Source organism: Passer domesticus, chromosome 9, assembly GCF_036417665.1.
Source record: "Passer domesticus isolate bPasDom1 chromosome 9, bPasDom1.hap1, whole genome shotgun sequence".
NCBI classification, from domain to species: domain Eukaryota; kingdom Metazoa; phylum Chordata; class Aves; order Passeriformes; family Passeridae; genus Passer; species Passer domesticus.
This window is the reverse complement of record NC_087482.1, coordinates 11,366,672-11,387,548: the sequence shown is the minus strand read 5'-3', so window position 1 is coordinate 11,387,548 and position 20,877 is coordinate 11,366,672. Positions and strand designations below refer to the sequence as shown.

The following is a 20,877-nucleotide window of genomic DNA, read 5'->3' as shown; positions in this document are numbered from 1 at the left end:
AAAGTGTGGGACAGCTGCTGCCATGCAAAGGTGGGTGCAGGGTCAGACCCTTTACTTCAGACCCAGCCCTGCCTTCCTGAGGGACAGAAATTCATCTGTTAGAATCCCTTGGATTTTTGGAGCTGCTCATGGATGGCCCTCCTGTGGATAACTGGGCTGCTGTGGAGAACTGAAGAATTTTCATCTTGGTAATTGTTATGTGTATTATGGTAATTTGTGCAGAGAGAATATATATATATATATAAGAATAAAATATCAAGCCTTGAAATCACAGTAGCAAGGGAAGAGGGGATTGCTTCACAGGGTGAGGAAACCGCAGCTGGCAGTCGGGTAGGAGGAGTGTCATTAACATAGGAAGTGAACCCAGCCGGCACAGGAGATTGTCGTTCTCACTGGTGTGAACAGGAGGAGGCCCAGCGATGATGGCCCATGGAGATGTTCATCTTAGACAGAGGGGACCATCAAGGACATACATCTGCATACGGGATTCCGGTAACCAAAGAGTGGATACACATCAGTTCCCGGACAAGGTTTTGTCCAGCACAGGACGGAGAATAGAGGCATCATGAATGTGAAGAACCCTGAGGAAAGACAAAGGGACTCTGCCACGGGCTAGAAAAAGAGTATAAGAACGGACTCTGCCAAGCGGCATTGGTGAACAGGGGAGATTGGGTGTGATAGAAGGCGGATCTGTGTTCACCCAGCTTCCATCCCGGGGTCGGTGCTGTCCTTGATTGTTGGCTGTCGGGACTGTATATCGGTTGTGAATAAATTTATATTTTATTTTTATTAAATTGGCTGGATCGATTTTTACCTATAACAGTACCCATGTATGGGGGCCTGCAGAATCTAAGCAGCATCTTCCTTGGCCAACAACAGACTGGAAAGGAAAAACCAGCATCACAAACCTGAGAGATGGAAAACTTTGGGCTGTTTGAGATCAAAAATGTCAACTAAAAATCTCGGTGGTGAAGAACAACCTTTCTCACAAGGATTCCAGTAGAATAAATGACACAGGTGTTGGAATAACAGGCAGTGCCCACAGCAAAGACAATTCCTTGGTGAGGAGGGTCCCACGGAGAGTCGGCTGAGTAACGACACTCACAGCCAATGTGGCTACATGTCGTTCTCCTTTATTAAGCAACTTTGACATAGTTATCCTCCTCTATACACTGTCTCCTGCCACTAATGCTTAATGCTGATTGGTTAAGTAGCTATATTCACACATACATCTTAATTACTGATTGGTTGTCACACTATAAGCATCTTTAGCTAAGGTGTGCCAAATGAGCAGTTCCCACAACGTGCTTGGCCCATTTGGTTTCATCCTGGCACAATGCTCATTCTTCCTTGTTGCATCTATTTGAGGACAGTACATGGTCTATCTTGTTCCTGTTTGAGGACGGTACATGGTTTTCAGAGTAACTCTGTAATCTGCAGACCAGGGCTGTCCAATTCCCAAAGGGGAATATCATGGCATTGTTCAGCCAAGAATCCTTCTACACCTTGGAATAAAAGGCAGTGCCCACTGCAAAGACATTTCCCTGTCCTGTGGGCTCCACAAACCACACATGAACATGGCGCTTTTCCTGAGTGCTTCCCAAAGATTCTGTGCAAGAAGCACTGGAGAAGTGCATGGAGCAAGAGTTCTGCAAGTGCCAGGCTCTTGTGCAGCAGAAAAGTCATAAAATATGAAAGATTCTAGCAACCCCAATAAATCCATCATTTATGGCTTGTAAATACTCCAGTGAATCTCAGTTACTTCAGGGCAAAAACAAACACAGGGCAAACTTGCCAAAGTATGGTTTCATGACAAGATTCCCATTTGTCTGCTCCTGTCTGTGGGAGAAGACAAGGTTACAAGCTGTCCAGCTGAAGAAGGAAAGGAGGATCTACATTTCCCTGTCATATTTTCCTACTGACAAAGGAATTAAGACCAAGAATTTGGGTAATGGAGGAATAAGACTGGAGTATGGATTAGGGTTTACATCCTAAGATACTTCATTTGCTGAAATAGAAGCACTTTTGTTGTACATGGATCTCCTTGCTAAACCTCTTTGTCTTCAAACTCCCTTCCTCCATGGCAGAACTGAGCAAGCACCATATGTCAGAGCCTCAAGTTAAAAGCTCTGTGATGAGTTAGTTTTAATGGATCCGTTACCAGTCCGTGGGGTTGCTGTCATGAGGAGCTCAGGTGGCTTTTTGTTGAGATCAAAATCAATGAGCCATTTGTCCCAGCTCCACCTGTCCGGAGGCAGCACTGGCTCCACTGTGCCATTTCTAAATGAAAACAGAATCTCCTAAAGAAGCCAGGCCAAAATCACAAGAGAGTAGTCACAAAAACTAATTTAGGTAGTTTGCTGGGTATTGATCTAAGAGCTACCAGCATCCCAAAGTCCAGACTACCCTAAAAAAGGCTCTTTGCTCTGTAAGCAGCCTTTCAATTGGTAGTGTTTCATACCCATGCAGAAGAACAAAAAGCCACTTTCACTGTAGAAACATGAGCTGCAGCTATGCAGTAAGTTATGTTCAGTAGCTGACCTGCTGCTTTAGTTTTGAGGCAGGAGATACTGCCATAAAATTTCACAAGAAAATTTTCAAGTATCTAAAATATGCCGTGTTATGGTAGTTTCTACCTCCAATATTGCCTGCACATAGCTTAAGGAAGAAAGGTATTTACCAGCCATCATAGATGAAAAAAATTAAAATGAAATAAAGGGCTTTTAAGGATATCAGAGTGATGGCCACCAGTCATTTTCCAGCTTTGTAGGCTTTCAGTTGAAAGTCAATCTAAACAAGCCAGCATATGTCTAGCAAGAAGGAAATCACAGATCATCTCTGCTCCTCCACCCAAGCTTTTCTATATCAAAGATGGATGGTTTTCTTTTCCAGCTCTCAAGAGATATGTCATAATTTACGAATAAACAAAATATCATGCTTAGAAATATTTCATAGATTGTAGCAGTTCCTTGGAGGGGAGCTCCCCGGGGAGTCCCCTGGGCTGTAAGTTCGCTGGCAGCAGCAGGCACACAAGGAGATTCCACACGGCTTCTGAGGGTGCTGATTAGATGAGGGTTTATTGGGGGTGCCAGCCCCGGGAGTAACATGATTTCAGAGGGAGAAGGGGGAAAGGGAAAGGGAGAGGGAGAGAGGGCGAGGGCAGGGGAGAGATGGGCCATGAGAGAATCTGGTCTTCCTCACACAGTTTAAGAGGGAAATTCAATGTAGGTGCGAAATAAGGTTTGGGCAAATGGGACTGTAGATTCATGGGACTTTAGGGGAGGAACAGAGCTTGGAATAAACCATATATTTTTGAGAGCTACATTTTTGAGACAGAGCATACAATTTGAATAAAATGCAACACCACAATAGACTATTAAGATAGATAGATGATAGATAGATGATAGATAGATAGATAGATAGATAGATAGATAAATGGATTGACAAGGCAGATAGAGATAGATGAATGCACTTGCCTGTATCACTTTGTATAGAAAGGGATGGGGAAGTGAGAGGTTATTCTTTTCCACACATGGGAAACTATCTTTTTCCCAGAAAATTCAGCTTCCTTCTTCAGTGCCCACCAGGGTATCTGAAGACCCCACCAAGAAGGCCCTGTGATGCCAATGGCCTGTGCATCCAGCAAGTCAAGAAAGTAAGGCCTGCCTCTTAGTAGTTCAGTGGTGTTAAAGAGGTTTATTCTCGGTTTTTGGTACCAAGAGGAACAAACTGAAGCCAGTTACTGTAAAATGCCTGCACAAGCACCAGTGCAAATAACAGCCAAAGGAAGGATGAAGCCAAGGTGTCCCACAACCATGGCCCAAGCAGCCAGAGATCCTCCTTCAACCCTGGCTGCATTGAAACCCCACTGACTGCCAAGAAGAAAAGCGCCCTACTGAGGGCAAGCAAACTTAACCCTCTGGCAGGACACAAATTTAGAGGGAAAAAAATTTAAAATCCCTACACCACCAGCCACACTTCCCAGTGAGAAGGTGTCATGGTTTGACCCTGGCACAATGCCAGGGCCCCCATGAAGGATATATTTCCAAAAGGGTTGCTGTGAGATGTGACCCGGGAACAGAACAAAGCAGGCTCCCATTCGGGGATGGAAGGAAAAACACAACACTTTATTTATTACAAATCTAAAAAGGAACACATACCAAGCTAAAAATGAAAACCTTCCAGATACTTTCCTCCTCCCCCTCCCTTTTCTCCACAGATTCACCATCCCTCAAATTATCAACCCTCAAATCCATCAGGGAGAGAGGAGTCCCCCATTGCCTCATAGGCCTCCCCCGGAAGCACAATTGAAACCTCCTGTGCTTCCGCATCATCCATGGCCCCACCCAGAGAACATCGGCCCTCGTGACTTCTCCCCCCCCCATGTCCAGTGCTCTCACCACTGGACACGGGCCAGGACTGCTTTTAGGGCTCCCCGTTTAAAGATGCTTCACCTACTTCTAGAAGCAGCAGTCTCTCAACTTCGGGACACCAGTCCCCCCCAAATTTCACCCCCTGTGAGGCCCCCGAGGGGCCTCATGAGCAGAGATCTTCCTCTCCGTGGAGACAGAGGGCATCTCACACCCTCCTCAGCTGTTTCTGTTCACGCCGCTGCTTCACTCTTGAGTCCCTGGTGTTGCCTCCCCCTAAAATACAGTCTCTGGGTCACAGGGGAAAAACACGGGTTTGTCCATGGCTATACAAGAAAGAGTCCAGCCCAAGGCCACTCTATTATCTCTTCCACTCAGGACTCTTCTCTCCTCTTCCAGCTTTTTTCACGCTTGCCTATTTCATCTCTCATTTCTCTCTCTCACCTCATCCTGATTCAGGAGGATTCAGTATTTGTGAGGTTTCTATTAGTCTAAAAAGGGGTTAAAATTTTACTTTTGCCTGCTCAAGAACTCTCACAACTGCCAGGTACTTCTCTCTGCCGCATCCCCCACTTCTGGCTGGCTGAACTGCCAGCACAATTTCTGTCCCTCTCTCCGGGGGGGCTGCCCAGACATCTTAAGTCTCTTCCACCCCTGCATGTTCTCCTCCACCTCTGCACCTTCTGGGGCTCCCGGCCTCCTCCCTGTCATGGCCTCCCCCTCCCCCACGCAGACGCAGCTGGGCAGGGGAGAGACCAGACCTACTCACCAACTCCGGGTTCCCAAAGAGGAAGTTCTCTGGGAATCTCCTGCTTTTAACCCACGTGTGTTCTCAGAGGCGTAGCCAGATCCTCAGTGGCCACATCACATGCCAATTTTGAATTTGGCCACTGATTGGCCCGACTTAGACCTTTCCAGAAACACATTTCTGGGCCAAACCACGACAGAAGGGTTGGAACTCTCTGCCCTCCAGCACTTCCCCGGCAGGCAGGTTCACAAAGGTGCTGGGAGCTAAGCTGTGCCCTCCGAGGGAACAGAGCCAGCCTCCCTTCAGTGGGAGAAGGCACGGCCTCAGCTTTAGCCCCGGGTGCCTGCGGTGGCCCAGGGCACGGCCATGGCTGTCAATGTGTTGGGCTGCAGCACAGGGCAGGCCGGAGCTCAGCAGCCTCAGCAGAGCCCAGGGCCGCGGCCCTTCCCTGCCGGGGCCCGAGCCTGGCCCGGCCCGGCCCGGCCTGAGCAGCCCGGACTGGCCCAGGGGATGGGCTGCGCCCACCCGCTGTGCCCACAGGCTGGGCCCAAGCCTTTGCAAGAGGCTTTCTCCCAGCTTGGCAAAACCTCGGCCAAGTGTCCCTGTGCTTGCTGAGAAGAGCAAAAAAACCCCTCAAATTTAACCCTGCTGCCCAACGCATGAGGGATCCCTGCACACCTTAGGAGAGGCCATCAATACTCCTTTGTGCCTCATGAGGGATCCCTGCACCCCTCAGCAGGGACCTCAAAATATCCCAGTGTGCCTCTTCAGGTCCAGGCCCAGATGATCCCCCAGAAGGAAATGTGCCCTCAGCCCAGGGACGGTCAGCATGGGCTCCCCCTTCCCTTCGGGGCCCCGCCGCTGGGCACAGCAGCCCCTGCCTGGTTCCTGCCTGCCCACATCGTGGGCATCCACGGCTGCTCCTGGGCATGGAGGTCAGCCAGTGCTGGTGCCGGGTGGGCTTTGCTTCCCCTACCACACAGACATAGTTGTGAAAACTTTATTCTTTTATTTAAATATGAAATATGGGCCAAGCCCTGCCCTGGCAGACAGGGGATGCCCACCTTCATTCCTGGCCAGGGAACAGGACCAGGGGGCTCAGGGGCAGAGGGTCTCATGGAAGGATGGGTTTTGGGATGGCCTCCTGACGCTGCTGCAGCCATGGCAGGGCAGATAGGGGCAGAAGTGGAGAGCTGGGATAAACTGTCAAGCTCCCGCTGTCTGTGTTGTTAGGCCCATCTGCTGAAGACGCACAGGAGCACCTGTGAAGAGAGGAGGTGGCTGAGGCCACAGCTGCCAGTGGCACACAGGGACCCTCGTGCACAGCAGGGCCCAGAGCTGGCAAGGCTCCCCAGCACGGCTGGAGCTGCTGGCACAGCTGGGCCCAGCTGGACAGCTGCCCCTCAAGGCCCCGGCCAGCAGGGCACGGCTCTGGGCAGGGTCTCTGGCCAGGAGCGGGCCCCAGAGCGCCTCTGCCTTTCAAGGGCAACCTCGGCCCTGCTCTTTCTCCTCCCCACCTCCCTCTGCCTCTGCCCCGTGCCCCTGGGGCTGCTCTTGGCCAGGCAGCCTCAGTGGGAGCCAGCACCGGCTGCAGACCCAGCGGGGCCCCCAGGACAAGGCCCAGCAATTAAGAGGCCAATGAAAGCACTAGGCAGCAGCAGAACCCTCAGCAGAGATGTCTGGACAACCAGGGACTGGCCACAGCTCCACTGCAAACTCTCTGGGAAAATTCCCTGACTATGAGCAGCCTGTAAAGGAAGCTGTTTGAGGCAGAGAATCGCAAACCACTCACCGTTTTCTCTTCCAGCAATACCAGATTCCGGCAGAGCACAAAAGCAGGCACAGTGCTGCACCAGCCACAATGGCCATCAACTTAATCAAACAAGGTGTTCCCCAGCAGAAAACTCTTCTCATGCTTTTCCAAGTGTAGTCAGAATGTGTTGAGGTCTCGGCTGCATCTGTGGGAGCGATGGGGAGCGTGAGCCCCTGCTGTGCTGCACTGCTGAAATGCAGCGTGGTGGATATGGGCAGGACCTCCTCACTCCCTGTTTCCTCCAGAGCTGGAGCGTGCAGGCATCTTGCTGCCCCTTGGCACAGGACTGCTCAGTACCCAAACCCCTGACCCTGCATGCCATAATTCCTCTATGCTGTGCCCTTCTGTTCCAACTAACACTTGTCAAAGAAATGGATAACGACAAGGAAAATGGCCAGGATTTTGGAGCTGCTCCAGGGCCCTCTCTCCTGAAAAGAGCGGCCCCTCCAGATGTGCGCAGAGACTGGGAAATTGCAGGGGATCTTAGGGTGTGCATGGCCTGTGGTGCATGGATGTCTTCCCGCTGTGCTGGGCACGGCGTGTCCAGATGTGCAGCCAAAGCCCCCGGCTGCTGAGTCCCAGGGGAAGGCTGAGGGAAATGCACACACTAAGCTGGCTGTCCACGCCACTCTGTTTTTGTTCCAGATGTTTGGAATGGTCCAGGGACTTACGAGCTCCTGTAGGTTTCTTCTTCCTTCTTGGAGGACCTTAAGAGAAATATTTCCATTTCCCAGGAATGGATCCCACAAAACGAAGTCCCAGCCTGTGGGGTCAGCAGGGACACACTACTCACCCCTGCCATGGGAGCTGGGCTTGTGTGCAACATCCACCAAAGTCCTCCCTGCAGACACACCTGTAACACAACAGCCACAGAGCTTCTGTCATCTCTGCTGATCTACACGGGCACCCCTGAGCCACAGGAGCAGTGAGGGGATCGCGCAGCGCAAGGGCACACACGTGCCTGGTTCTGTGCTGGCACCTGCAGCGATGCCCCCCTGGCCAAGCTTTGGGCTCTGAGCTGGCAGCTCTCCCAGGGGGAAAGGCCTTGACCTACCCTCAGCATCTCCCAGAGGCTCAGTAATGGGTACAGGTTGGGAATTCAGATCGTCTTCATCAAAAGTATTATCTTCGTCATCAGGATCGTCTTCATCATCAGGTTCACCTGCAAAGGATGGACACAACAGCTCCTGTGACACTGTTGAAGATTCTCCTTCAGGCCCGAGTGGCAGTAAGGGCACCTGGGTGATTGGTGCCCTCCAAGGCACTCCCTCAGCTCTGCCTCCCACTCAGGAGCAGGGGCAGGGGGAGCACGTGCCTGCAGTGGCCCCACACTGGGATGGAAGGATCCCTTTGCCGGACAGTCAGGGCAGAAAGGACTCCCTGGAGCTGCCAGCAGCTCTAAACCCAGACACGGGCAGGGCCAGGGCTTGAAAGTGGCAGCAGGAGCAGCTCAGGCTCCCTGGGGCTGGCAAAGGAGCTGCCAAAGGCTCAGCCCCGGGGCACAGCCCTGGGCCCAGCCCCTTCCCTCTCTGCCCTCTCCCTGGCTGCACAGAGCACATGGAAGGACACACTGCCATTGCACACGGGAGGAAGTTGGACTGCTCCTTCCTCCCACTGACAGCAATCCTGTTGGATAACTGTTGGGTACAAGAGTAGAAATTTGGAGGCCAGGATTTCCAGAATCCATCAAACTTCAGAGGATCTTAAGGGAAATGACAGAGGAATATTACTCTGGACAATGATTACACTTGGACAATGATTGCTCTGTTAGCAAAGAGTTGCTGAAAACCTACCATCACCAAGCTCCAACATCCTTAAACTGTGCTTTAACAGCGTTTCCCAGTGATGGAAGTCACGTTCCCAGTCTAGAAAGGAGCACAGATGGGAACTGTTCCATGCTGTGCTGGGATCCCCTTGTATAGGGAACCGAGCACTGCAAGGGGGTCAGGTAATGCTGTGTGCCTGCACTGCCAAGCAGCAGAGAGGGCAGCTGAAGCCTCAGCAGGGCTCAGGCCCAGAGGCACAGCAATTACCTCCTGGGCCTGTGCCTGGCATGGCCTCCCTTCCTGCAGCAGAGGCTGCCATGGAGCCACTGCTTCCTCCGGGAAACTCAGCCTTCAGCACAGGCTCTCCTTCCATGTCTGCAGAAAGGAAAAAGGACAGCTGAATCAGCTGGGGTTGTTTCCCAATGGGAATGTGGCATCTTCAGGAGGCAATGCTTGTCTAAGTAATGGATAAGATTAAGGAGAAAGACCAGGGCCCTGCCTCCTCCAAAGAGCGGCCCCTCCAGATGCACTCAGAGACTGGGAAAGTGCAGGGGATCTCAGGGTGGGCCATGGTGCAGTTTGGGCAGCCAGTCAGCTGATGCCAAATGCCTTCCTGCAGAGGCTGGGCAGACGCTGCAGCCAGGCCAGACTGGGAAACAGCCCTGCAGGGTGTCAAAGCAGCAGCAGCAGCAGCAGCGGGGCAGCGAGGCTGCCATGGATCCCTTCCCACTGTGCTGGGCACGGCATGTCCAGATGTGCAGCCAAAGCCCCTGGCTGCTGAGTCCCAGGGGAAGCATGAGGGAAATGCACCCACCACGTTGTCTCTCCAGGTCACTCCAGATCCTGTCCATCTGTTTGGATGCCTCCAGGGACTTCCTGTCTCCTCTAGGTTTGTTCCTCCCTCTCAGAGGACCTTAGGAAAAGCATTTGCATTTCAGGTGAATGGATCCCAGTGAACCAGGGCTCAGCCTGTGGGGTCAGCAGGTATACACTACTCACCCCTGCCATGGGAGCGGGGCTTGTGTGCAGCAACCAGGAAAGGAGCCTGAAAAGTCTTTGCTGCAGACACACCTGTAATTCAACAGCCACAGAAGCTCCTGTCACCTGCTTCCTGCCAGGTTCTCAATGATTATTCTTTTAGCAACATTGACAACATACCTGCTGGAGGGTTAAGACCCTGGAAATCTTCATTAAGCCAAGCTGCTGGAGAAGCCTTCCTAGCATGCTCGTCTAGAGGGGAGCACAGATCAGATCAGAACCCATTTCCATGGTGTGCTGGGATTCCCCTCTCCCTTAGAGAACTGGGCACTGCAAGGGGGTCGGGTAAGGCCTTGGCTGCCAGATATCAATGGACAAGGCCAAAGCTGCACAGGGGCCTGGGGAACTCTGGACTGGCTCTGGTCACTCTCCACCCTCTTTGCAGGCCCTGTGCAACATCCCTGGAGGGGTGGCTGGAGGAGCCCAGGGACCATTGCTGCTCTCTCCCTCCCACAGAGGAAACCCTCCCTAGCACATCCTGGGGAGCAGGGAGCGCTGTGCCGGGAAAGGGGAGCCAGGCTGCCGGCTCACCTGCTCGCCACACTTGGAGTGGAGCAGCCTGGGCAGCCCTGTCAGGCAGGGCCACGGCCAGGAGCAGCAGGAGGGAGAGGCGCAGAGCAAGGGCCATGGTGCCTTGCCCTCTGCCAGTCCCGCAGCTCTTGCTGCCACCGCTGTCCTGACACCGCTGTCCCAAGGTCAGCACCGCTGCTGCCACCGCCGATGCTGCCGCAACAGTTGTGCTCAAGGACTGACTGCTGGCTCCTTGTGCTGCTCTGCAACCACGGGGCTCTGGGACCTCTGTGATCTCACAGCCTTCTGTGACCTCATGGCCAGGGTGGAATTGCTTTTGGAGCTGGATCTGACTTCTTCGGAAGGGAGCTCATCCTGCCCAGCTGCTCTGCCCAAGGGCTGTGACACAGTCCCAGCTCAGCTGATCTCACAGGTTGAGGCATGAAGGGATGCAGAGCAGACCTGCCGAGAAAGACTTGGTGTTGCAGCCAGATGAGAGGCTGGACGTGAGGCAGCCATGTGCATCCAAAGGAGAGTGCCCAGCAGGTTGAAGGAGGTGATTCCCCACCTCCGCTCAGGTAAGACCCTACTGGGAGTACTCTGGAAGGGGTTTTATAGTGATTTCTGTGAGCCATCGAGAAGTTTGATAAGAGGATCCGTGCTAACCCCTGAAAGAATTTCCTACCAATGTTTTTGATATGAAAACCAAGAAAGAAGAATAAATAAGAGAAACCTGCAACTCCCTATTCCAATAAGCATTTTGCTTGTCTCTCGTGACCAATGAATAAAGTGTAAAGTTAAGAGCTTTGTAAGAATGGAGAAAAAGCATGCAGGCTAGAATAAAAACAGGGTTTGAAGCCTTCTGGAAATGGACTGTGTTGCTTTGTAGTGTCTCGGTCTCTCCCACGACAGAGTACTGCATCCAGCCCTGGGTCCCCAAGAAAGGAAGGACATGGTCCTGTTGGATCTAGTCCAGAGGAGGGACAAAATGCTCTGAGGGCTGGAGCCCTTCTGCTTTGGAGACAGGCTGGGAGAGCTGGCAGTGTTCAGCCTGGAAGAGAGAGGACTCCAGGGACACCTGATTGCTGCCTTTCAGGGCCTTCTGGGGGCTTGTAAAGAGATGGGACAGAATTTTTAGTAGAGCCTTTTGTGACCAGACCGAGGGGGAATGGTTTTAATCTAAAAAATGGTCAATTCAGATTAGATGAAAGAAACACATATTTTACACTATTGCTTATTAAACCTAGGCAAAGGTTGCCCAGACAGGTGGACATCCATCCCTGCAGACATTCAAGCTCCTGCTCTGAGCAACCTGACCTAGTTCAAGGTGTCCCTGCTCATTGCAGGCCATTGGGATTGATGGCCTTTAAATGTCCCTTCCAAGCCAAGCCATTCTGTGCTCCTGTGCACCATCAAAGCAGTGCTGCATTAGTGCTGGGCTGATTATGCTGGCACCTGTATTTTGGTAGTTGTGCCATTTAGCAATTGGCCACGAGAGGATTGATGGGCTGGGCAGTGAAGTCTGCAAATAACACACAGTATGCTCAAGGAGAAACAGGAGAGCAACACGGCTTCCAGTTCAGATAAATGCCAGCATTTTGCTGCCCATTCCTGGTTAGAGAAATAAAGGAACGTCCTGAAGATCCCTTCATGTGGGTTCATTATTGTCCATATCAGTACTTGTGTTCTGTAAAACAGGTAAGTTCTTACAGCTTCTTGCCCCATTTATCCCTGGATAAAACCCAAATACTGCATTGCTCCTTGTCTACTTTCTTCCAAGTCAGGGCAAATTTTGTTCATTACTGAGTGGGACATATTCATCTGTTCACAAGCAAATTCCTCTTGCCACTCTCACAATGGCAAGACTGCTTTGTTGATTTGCTCTAATCGGACTGTAATTAAGGCTACCTCTCACTAGAATTAAAGCTGATGCATTGGGAGGCAAAGTGTTGAGTCATTTCTCCTGGAGTCTGGCACTGTAGAGAGTTGTTCTGTAAGTAAATGGCATTTGAAGACAGGTGTAGTCTACCATACTTCTGGCATACTAGAAGTGAGAAAAAACCCTTTGAATCAGGATTTTATCCTTTCTTCCTCCACCTCCTCCTCCCAGGAATTTTAATCTCTGAGGTCTAAGCTCTTCAGCTGCCTCACAAACATTGTTTTAATTCAGGCAGGTATCCATGCAGTGAGCCACAAATCAGGACCGTGGTGTGAACCTTGAAGCAATGTAGGTTTATAGCACTGAAAATAATAATCCAATACCCACGTTAAGCCAAGCCTATTGGTTATTTCCCAAATAACTCTACCTATCCTCAGTGATGTTTCAAAAACCATCATTGTAAAAGCTAGGAGCAGGGAGAGAGAATGTTATCAAAATTAAAAATACAGCTTTCTGAGATCTTTATATTCCTATAAAAAAAGAGTCCAAACTGTTCATCTATGGAACATTAACTAAGAAGTGAACAAAAGACTGTCAAAATTACTGCTTGGGGAATAAAAAACCCATAAATAAAAACAAGCTTAAATGTAGATAATAAGTAAACCATCATGCGGAGAAAAAAAACAGACCTGCCAAAACTAAAACCAATAAGGCTGTTTCGTCTGTCTTAATAAAATAAAACCTGAAAAGAATCAGAGATTCTCAAGGGCATTACTTTATATAGAAACTTCCTGGTATTGGGAAAAACATGAAGAAAAGTGTAGCATGCAATTCACAGATGTAACCTAGAATTTGTTAGTGGCTTTGTTGCAGAATTTCTGAGAGGAGACTGGAAAAGCATAGGGGTTGATCAGACCACGTGTGGGCATTTACAGCAGTCTGAGGGATTTACAACTGGAGGGAAGAAAAGCAGCACACAATTCCTGGGACAATCTCTTTGCTAGCTGTGGAGTTTTTGACAGTCTGTCCCCTGGGGCTGGGGGAGCTGTCACGGGGCAGGGAGGGCCAGGGGTGGCAGTGGCTGCTCAGGGATGGCTTTGGCCCGTGTCCCTGGCAGCAGCCACTGCCCAAGCAGCTGCGCTGCCCCCGGGCTCTCCTCCCGGCCTGCTGGGCTTTCTTGGCTGGCACAGCCTGTGCCAAGGGCCGGCAAGGTGCCTGCAGGCCCCAGCTCTGGGGGAAACAGAGAACGTCCTGCCCGTATCCACCGTGCTGCCAGCTCAGCAGTGCAGCACAGCACGGGCTCACGCTCCCCATTGCTCCCACAGATGCACCTGGCACCACAACACGTCTTCCCCATTCCCAGAAGAGCCTCAGAATGGGTTGCTGTTGAGGAACCCTCTGTTTGCATGTGATAAGGGCAAGTTTGGCTATCTGTTTCTGCCAGGAAATAATTTGGAAGTGCTCAACTGAACCTTGAATCAGAGCTTCCCCACTGCAGTTCAGGTCTTTGATTGTAATTCAGTCCTAGCAGTCAGTTTTATACCCCTCCCCTTATTTTCTATTGTTATAGCATATTTTATTACCAATGGGTTGCTCCGTTCCCCCCTGTGATGTTGGTTTTGCCCCACTTGTCCATCTCTCCAAAGACCTGCCCTTTTGTTCACTGTTCCTCCTCTCATTGCATGTCAGTCCCTCTCCAAGCCTGCCCCTTGCTCTTGAAATTTCCCTATCAGTTTTGTATCCTTCAGAACCCCATTGGTTTGTTTAAGTTCTTCCCCTCCCCTGTAATCCCCAATTGGTTTAAACCTTGTATTCCCCGCCTGGTGTTCCACCCTCAGTCTCTCCCAATTGGCTAAAGATTGTATCCTGCCCTGGGACCCTGCCAAGTCTGTAAGTTGGTGTATGCCTTTAATGCAGTGTTGGTCTGGCCCTGGTCGTCTGTAGAGTAATCACCTTCGGAAAACATAGAGCAGACCTCACCCCGTTCCTTGTCCCTACCCTCAGGGCAGTCCTACCCCCAAGGAAGTCCAGCTGTGCTGTAGAGCAGCTGTGCCCTGCAGCCACAGCCCAGATTCGACAGTTTTCTGGGGGCGGCCCAGTCCCACTGTGGGTGTGGGCAGCTAGTGGGGCTGAAGAAATGGGGCAGCACAGCACTTCCCAAATCAGCTCTGGGCCCTGCTATGCAGGAGGGTCCCTGTGTGCCACTGGCAGCTGGGGCCTCAGCCACCTCCTCTCTACACAGGTGCTCCAGTGCATATTCAGAATACAAGCAGAAAAGCAGAAGCAATGAGAACTTGACAGTTTATGCCAGATCTTCACTTCCGCCCCTCTTTGACCTGCGGTGGCTGAATGAGCATCATGAGGCATCCCAAAACCCACCCCTCCTCAATGAGACCCTCTGCCCCTGAGCCCCCTGGTCCTGTTCCCTGGCCAGGACTGAAGGCGGGCAGCCGTTGTCTGCCAGGGCAGGGCTTGGCCCACATTTTATATTTAAATAAAGAAATAGAGTTTTCGCAGCTATGTTCGTGTGGTAGCACCAGCAAAGCCCACCCGACACCAGCACTGGCTGAGCTCCATGCCCAGGAGCAGCCGTGGATGGCCACGGTGTGGGCAGGCAGGAGCCAGGCAGGGGCTGCTGTGCCCAGCAGCGGGGCCCCGAGGGGATGGGGGAGCCCATGCTGAGCATCCCTGGGCTGAGGGCACATTTCCTTCTGTGGCATCATCTCGGCCTGGACCCCGTCCAGGGGCATGCCCAGGAAAAGAGGGAAACCACCTAGAAAGTGCTTGCCTTGAGATCAATGGAATGAGGCTGGACTCTGAAGGAAGTCCTTCTTAGCCTGAGGGGTGAGCTCAGAGCCCAGAGACAGAGACTGAGCCTGAGCCTGTGGCACCCGCAGATCTCTTATGAGCAGAGTGGCCATTTGCCCCCAAGCCTCATCTGTTCCCCCAGGGACACGTGGTGAGCACACACAGAAGATGGCTCAGCCCTGTTGCTGCTCCCTAAGTCTTATGTTTCGGTCCCTCTGAAGGCATGCAGGGGCTTTGGATCATCTCTGTGCTGTGCAAGAGGCTGGGGGCACCCAAAAATTGTGCAGGGAATTTACTGTATGTGGAAAGGTGTGCAGGGGCCGAGGGACACCTGTAAGTTGAGCAGGGGTCTGGGGTCTCTTGTGATGGCACACAGGGGGATTTTAGGATGGCTGAAGGTATAGCCTAAAGTGTGCAGCTCCCCTGATGGCCTGTGTTGCATTACTTTTGTAAGCTATGGCATCAAGTCCTCCACTTTTGAAATAGGGGTCAAAGGCCAGCACAGCGCACAGCACGGACTTGGTGGGAGCGGGGCAGGGCTGGGGCTGCCTGCAATAGTGGGAATGGCCAATGTGAGCTGAATTTTGGACATGACATTGCTTTGGCATGTAGAACCATGAAATGTCTCACGTGTCCAATATTGTATAACTCACTTCTTGTGAAAAAGAGCTAGATTGCACATAGCTACCAGCAGGGACACACTCTCCTTGCTGGAAGGGCACCTCTTGAGATCCATTCCCACAAAATTCTGCCCCGGCCATGAGGTCACAGCAGGCTCAGGGGTCACAGCAGGCTGAGGACACAGCAGGCTCTGAGGTCACAGAGGTGCCAGAGGTGCCAGAGCCCCGTGGTTGCACAGCAGCACAAGGACCCAGCAGTCAGTCCCTGAGCACAACTGTTGCGGCAGCAGCGGCAGTGGCAGCAGCAGTGCTGACATTGGGACAGCGGTGTCGGGACAGCGGTGGCAGCAAGAGCTGCAGGACTGGCAGAGGGCAAGGCACCATGGCCCTTGCTCTGCGCCTCTTCCTCCTACTACTCCTGGCCGTGGCCCTGCCTGACAGGGCTGCCCAGGCTGCTCCACTGCAAGTGTGGCGAGCAGGTGAGCCGGCAGCCTGGCTGGCCTTTCCCGGGACAGCGCTCCCTGCTCCCCAGGAAGCGCTGGGGATGGTTTTGCTTGGGGCTTTAGGGAGGGTTTCCTCTGTGGGAGGGACAGAGCCCCCACGGGGCCTGGGCGGCTCCAGCCACCACCCCAGGGATGTTGCACAGGGCCTGCAAAGAGTGTGGAGAGTGACCAGAGCCATTCCAGAGCTCCCCAGACCCCTGTGCACCTTTGGCCTTGTCCACTGACATCTGGCAGCCAAGGCCTTACCCGACCCCCTTGCAGTGCCCAGTTCTCTAAGGCAGAGGGGGATCTCAGCACACCATGGAAATGGTTCTGATCTGATCTGTGCTCCCCTCTAGACGAGCATGCTAGGAAGGCTTCTCCAGCAGCTTGGCTTAATGAAGATTTCCAGGGTCTTAACCCTCCAGCAGGTATGTTGTCAATGTTGCTAAAAGAATAATCATTGAGAACCTGTCAGGAAGCAGGTGACAGGAGCTTCTGTGGCTGTTGAATTACAGGTGTGTCTGCAGCAAAGACTTTTCAGGCTCCTTTCCTGGTTGCTGCACACAAGCCCCGCTCCCATGGCAGGGGTGAGTAGTGTGTCCCTGCTGATGCCTCAGGCTGAGCCCTGGTTCTATGGGATCCATTCACCTGAAATGCAAATACTTCTCTTAAGTACTTCCTCCGAGAAGGCGGAACAAACCTATAGGAGACAGGAAGTCCCTGGAGGCATCCAAACACATGCACAGGATCGGGAGTGACCTGGAGAGACAACGTGGTGGGTGCATTTCCCTCATGCTTCCCCTGGGACTCAGCAGCCGGGGGCTTTGGCTGCACATCTGGACACGCCATGCCCGGCACAGTGGGAAGGGATCCATGGCAGCCTTGCTGCCCTGCTGCTGCTGCTGCTGCTGCTTTGACACCCTGCAGGGCTGTTTCCCAGCCTGGCCTGGCTGCAGCTTCTGCCCAGCGTCTGCAGGAAGGCATTTGGCATCAGCTGACAGGCTGCCCAAACTGCACCATGGGCCATGCCCACCCTGAGATCCCCTGCAATTTCCCTGTCTCTGAGCACATCTGGAGGGGCAGCTCTTTGGAGGAGGGAGGGCCCTGGAGCGGCCCCAATAACCTGGTCTTTCTCCTGGATCTTATCCATTACTGAGACAAGCATTGCCTCCTGAAGATGACACATTCCCACTGGGGAAGAGCCACACTTGATCCAGCATTGCCTTCTCCTTTCTGCAGACATGGAACGAGAGCCTGTGCTGAAGGCTGAGTTTCCCAGAGGAAGCAGTGGCTCCATGGCAGCCTCTGCCTCAGGAAGGGAGGCGCTGCCAGGCACAGGCCCAGGAGGTAATTGCTGTGCCTCTGGGCCTGAGCCCTGCTGAGGCTTCAGATGTCCTCTCTGCTGCCTGGCAGTGCGGGCACACTGCATTACCTGACCCCCTTGCAGTGCTCGGTTCCCTATACAAGGGGATCCCAGCACAGCATGGAACAGTTCCCATCTGTGCTCCTTTCTAGACTGGGAACGTGACTTCCATCACTGGGAAACACTGTTAAAGCACAGTTTAAGGATGTTGGAGCTTGGTGATGGTAGGTTTTCAGCAACTCTTTGCTAACAGAGCAATCATTGTCCAAGTGTAATCATTGTCCAGAGTAATATTCCTCTGTCATTTCCCTTAAGATCCTCTGAAGTTTGATGGATTCTGGAAATCCTGGCCTCCAAATTTCTACTCTTGTACCCAACAGTTATCCCACAGGATTGCTGTCAGTGGGAGGAAGGAGCATTTAGCTGTCCATCTTCCTCCTGTGGGCAATGTCACTGTGTCTTTCCATGTGCTTTTTTGCAGCCAGGGAGAGGGCAGAGAGGGAAGGGGCCGGGCCCAGGGCTGTGCCCCGGGGCTGAGCCTTTGGCAGCTCTTTTGCCTGTCCCAGGGAGCCTGAGCTACTCCTGCTGCCACTTTCAAGCCCTGGCCCTGCCCGTGTCTGGGTTTAGAGCTGCTGGCAGCTCCAGGGAGTCTTTTCTGCCCCGACTGCCCTGCAAGGGGCTCCTTCCATGCCAGTGTGGGGCCACTGCAGGAACGTGGTCCCCATGCCCCTGCTCCTGAGTGGGAGGCAGAGCTGAGGGAGTGCCTTGGAGGGCACCAGTCACCCAGGTGCCCTTACTGCCACTCGGGCCTGAAGGAGAATCTTGTACAGTGTCACAGGAGCTGTTGTGTCCGTCCTTTGCAGGTGAACCTGATGATGAAGACGATCCTGATGACGAAGATAATACTTTTGATGAAGACGATCTGAATTCCCAACCTGTACCCATTACTGAGCCTCTGAGAGATGCTGAGGGTAGGTCAAGGCCTTTCCCCCTGGGAGAGCTGCCAGCTCAGAGGCCAAAGCTGGGCCGGGGGGGCAGCGCTGCAGGTGCCAGCACAGAACCAGGCACGTGTGTGCCCTTGCGCTGCGCGATCCCCTCACTGCTCCTCTGGCTCAGGGGTGCCCGTGCAGATCAGCAGAGATGACAGAAGCTCTGTGGCTGTTGTGTTACAGATGTTTCTGCAGGGAGGACTTTGGTGGATGTTGCACACAAGCCCCGCTCCCATGGCAGGGGTGAGTAGTGTGTCCCTGCTGACCCCACAGGCTGGGACTTCGTTTTGTGAGATCCATTCCTGGGAAATGGAACTCTGTTTCTCTTAAGGTCCTCCAAGAAGGAAGAAGAAACCTACAGGAGCTCGTAAGTCCCTGGACCATTCCAAACATCTGGAACAAAAACGGAGTGGTGTGGACAGCCAGAGTGGTGGGTGCATTGCTCTCATGCTTCCCCTGGGACTCAGCAACCGGGGGCATTGGCTGCACATGTGGACACGCCGTGCCCGGCACAGCGGGAAGGCATCCATGCACCACAGGCCATGCCCAGCCTAAGATCCCCTGCCATTTCCCAGTCCCTGAGCACACCTGGAGGGGCCGCTCTTTGCAGGACAGAGGGCCCTGGAGCAGCTCCAAAATCCTGGCCATTTTCCTTGTCCTTATCCATGTCTTTGACAAGTGTTACCTGGAAGAGAAGGGCACAGCATAGAGGAATTACGGCATGCAGGCTCAGGGGGTTTGGGTACTGAGCAGTCCTGTGCCAAGGGGCAGCAAAGTGCCTGCAGGCCCCAGCTCTGGAGGAAACAGGGAGTGAGGACGTCCTGCCCGTATCCACCACGCTGCATTTCAGCAGTGCAGCACAGCATGGGCTCACGCTCCCCATTGCTCCCACAGATGCAGCCGAGACCTCAACACATTCTGACTACACTTGGAAAAGCATGAGAAGAGTTTTCTGCTGGGGAACACCTTGTTTGATTAAGTTGATGGCCATTGTGGCTGGTGCAGCACTGTGCCTGCTTTTGTGCTCTGCTGGAATCTGGTATTGCTGGACGAGAAAATGGTGAGTGTTTTGCGATTCTCTGCCTCAAGCAGCTTCCTTTAAAGGCTGCTCATAGTCAGGGAATATTCCCAGAGAGTTTGCAGTGGAGCTGTGGCCAGTCCCTGGTTCTCCAAATAACTCTGCTGAGGGTTCTGCTGCTGCCCAGTGCTTCCATTGGCCTCTCAATTGCTGGGCCTTGTCCTGGGGGCCCCGCTGGGGCTGCAGCCAGTGCTGGCTCCCACTGAGGCTGCCTGGCCAAGAGCAGCCCCAGGGGCACAGGGCAGAGGCAGAGGGAGGTGGGGAGGAGAAAGAGCAGGGCCGAGGTTGCCCTTGAAAGGCAGAGGCGCTCTGGGGCCCGCTCCTGGCCAGGGACCCTGCCCAGGGCCGTCCCTGCTGGCCGTGGCCTTGAGGGGCAGCTGTCCAGCTGGGCCCAGCTGTGCCAGCAGCTCCAGCCGTGCTGGGGAGCCTTGCCAGCTCTGGGCCCTGCTGTGCACGAGGGTCCCTGTGTGCCACTGGCAGCTGGGGCCTCAGACACCTCCTCTCTTCACAGGTGCTCCTGTGCATGTTCAGAAGACGCACCTAAAAACAGAGGCAATGAGAACCTGAAACTTTATCCCAGTTCTTCACTTCTGCCCCTGTCTGCCTTGCCATGGCTGCATCCCCGCCATGAGGCCATCCCAAATCCCACCCCTCCTCAACGAGACCCTCTCCCCCTGAGTCCCCTGGTCTTGTTCCCCGGCCAGGAATGAAGGTGGGCAGCCCTTGTCTGCCAGGGCAGAGCTTGTCCCATATTCTATGTTTAAATAAAGAATTAGAGTTTTCGCAGCTATGTGCATGTGGTAGCAGCAGCAAAGCCCCCCCGGCAAAAGCACTGGCTGAGCTCCATGCCCAGGAGCAGCCGTGGATGGCCACGGTGTGAGCAGGCAGGAGCCAGGCAGGGGCTGCTGTGCCCAGTGGCGGGGCCCCGAGGGGAAGGGGGAGCCCATGCTGAGCGTCCCTGGGCTGAGGCCACATTTCCTTCTGGGGGATCATCTGGGCCTGGACCTGAAGAGGCACACTGGGATATTTTGGAGTCCCTGTTGAGGGGTGCAGGGAATCCTTATGAGGCAGAAAGGAGTATTGTTGGCCTCTCCTAAGGTGTGCAGGGATCCCTCATTCATTGGGCAGCAGGGTTAAATTTGAGGGGGTTTTTTACTCTTCTCAGCACGGCATTGGGACATTTGGCCGAGGTTTTGCCAAGCTGGGAGAAAGCCTCTTGCAAAGGCTTGGGCCCAGCCTGTGGGCACAGCGGGCGGGCGCAGCCCATCCCCTGGGCCAGTCCGGGCTGCTCAGGCCGGGCCGGGCCGGGCCAGGCTCGGGCCCCGGCAGGGAAGGGCCGTGGCCCTGGGCTCTGCTGAGGCTGCTGAGCTCCAGCCTGCCCTGTGCTGCAGCCCAACACATTGACAGCCA

At 53.3% G+C, this 20,877-nt stretch overlaps 2 long non-coding RNA genes across 4 annotated transcripts; both read left to right on the top strand.

Moving 5' to 3' along the window:
• Positions 1-10,532: 10,532 nt before the first annotated feature.
• Positions 10,533-14,136, top strand: LOC135307151 (uncharacterized). The gene is made up of 3 exons (XR_010367878.1): positions 10,533-10,823; positions 12,416-12,472; positions 13,450-14,136. It is a non-coding gene; the product is annotated as an uncharacterized LOC135307151 (long non-coding RNA).
• Positions 14,137-16,714: 2,578 nt separating this feature from the next.
• LOC135307149 (uncharacterized) lies at positions 16,715-20,099 on the top strand. 3 transcript variants are annotated; one of them, XR_010367877.1, is made up of 5 exons: positions 16,993-17,624; positions 18,264-18,371; positions 18,573-18,819; positions 19,284-19,449; positions 19,979-20,099. It is a non-coding gene; the product is annotated as an uncharacterized LOC135307149 (long non-coding RNA). The 3 variants fall into 3 exon arrangements; XR_010367876.1 differs by lacking the exons at positions 16,993-17,624; positions 19,979-20,099 and adding an exon at positions 16,715-16,812 and having other exon boundaries at positions 19,284-19,602; XR_010367875.1 differs by lacking the exon at positions 19,979-20,099 and having other exon boundaries at positions 19,284-19,602.
• The last annotated feature ends 778 nt before the right edge of the window (positions 20,100-20,877 follow it).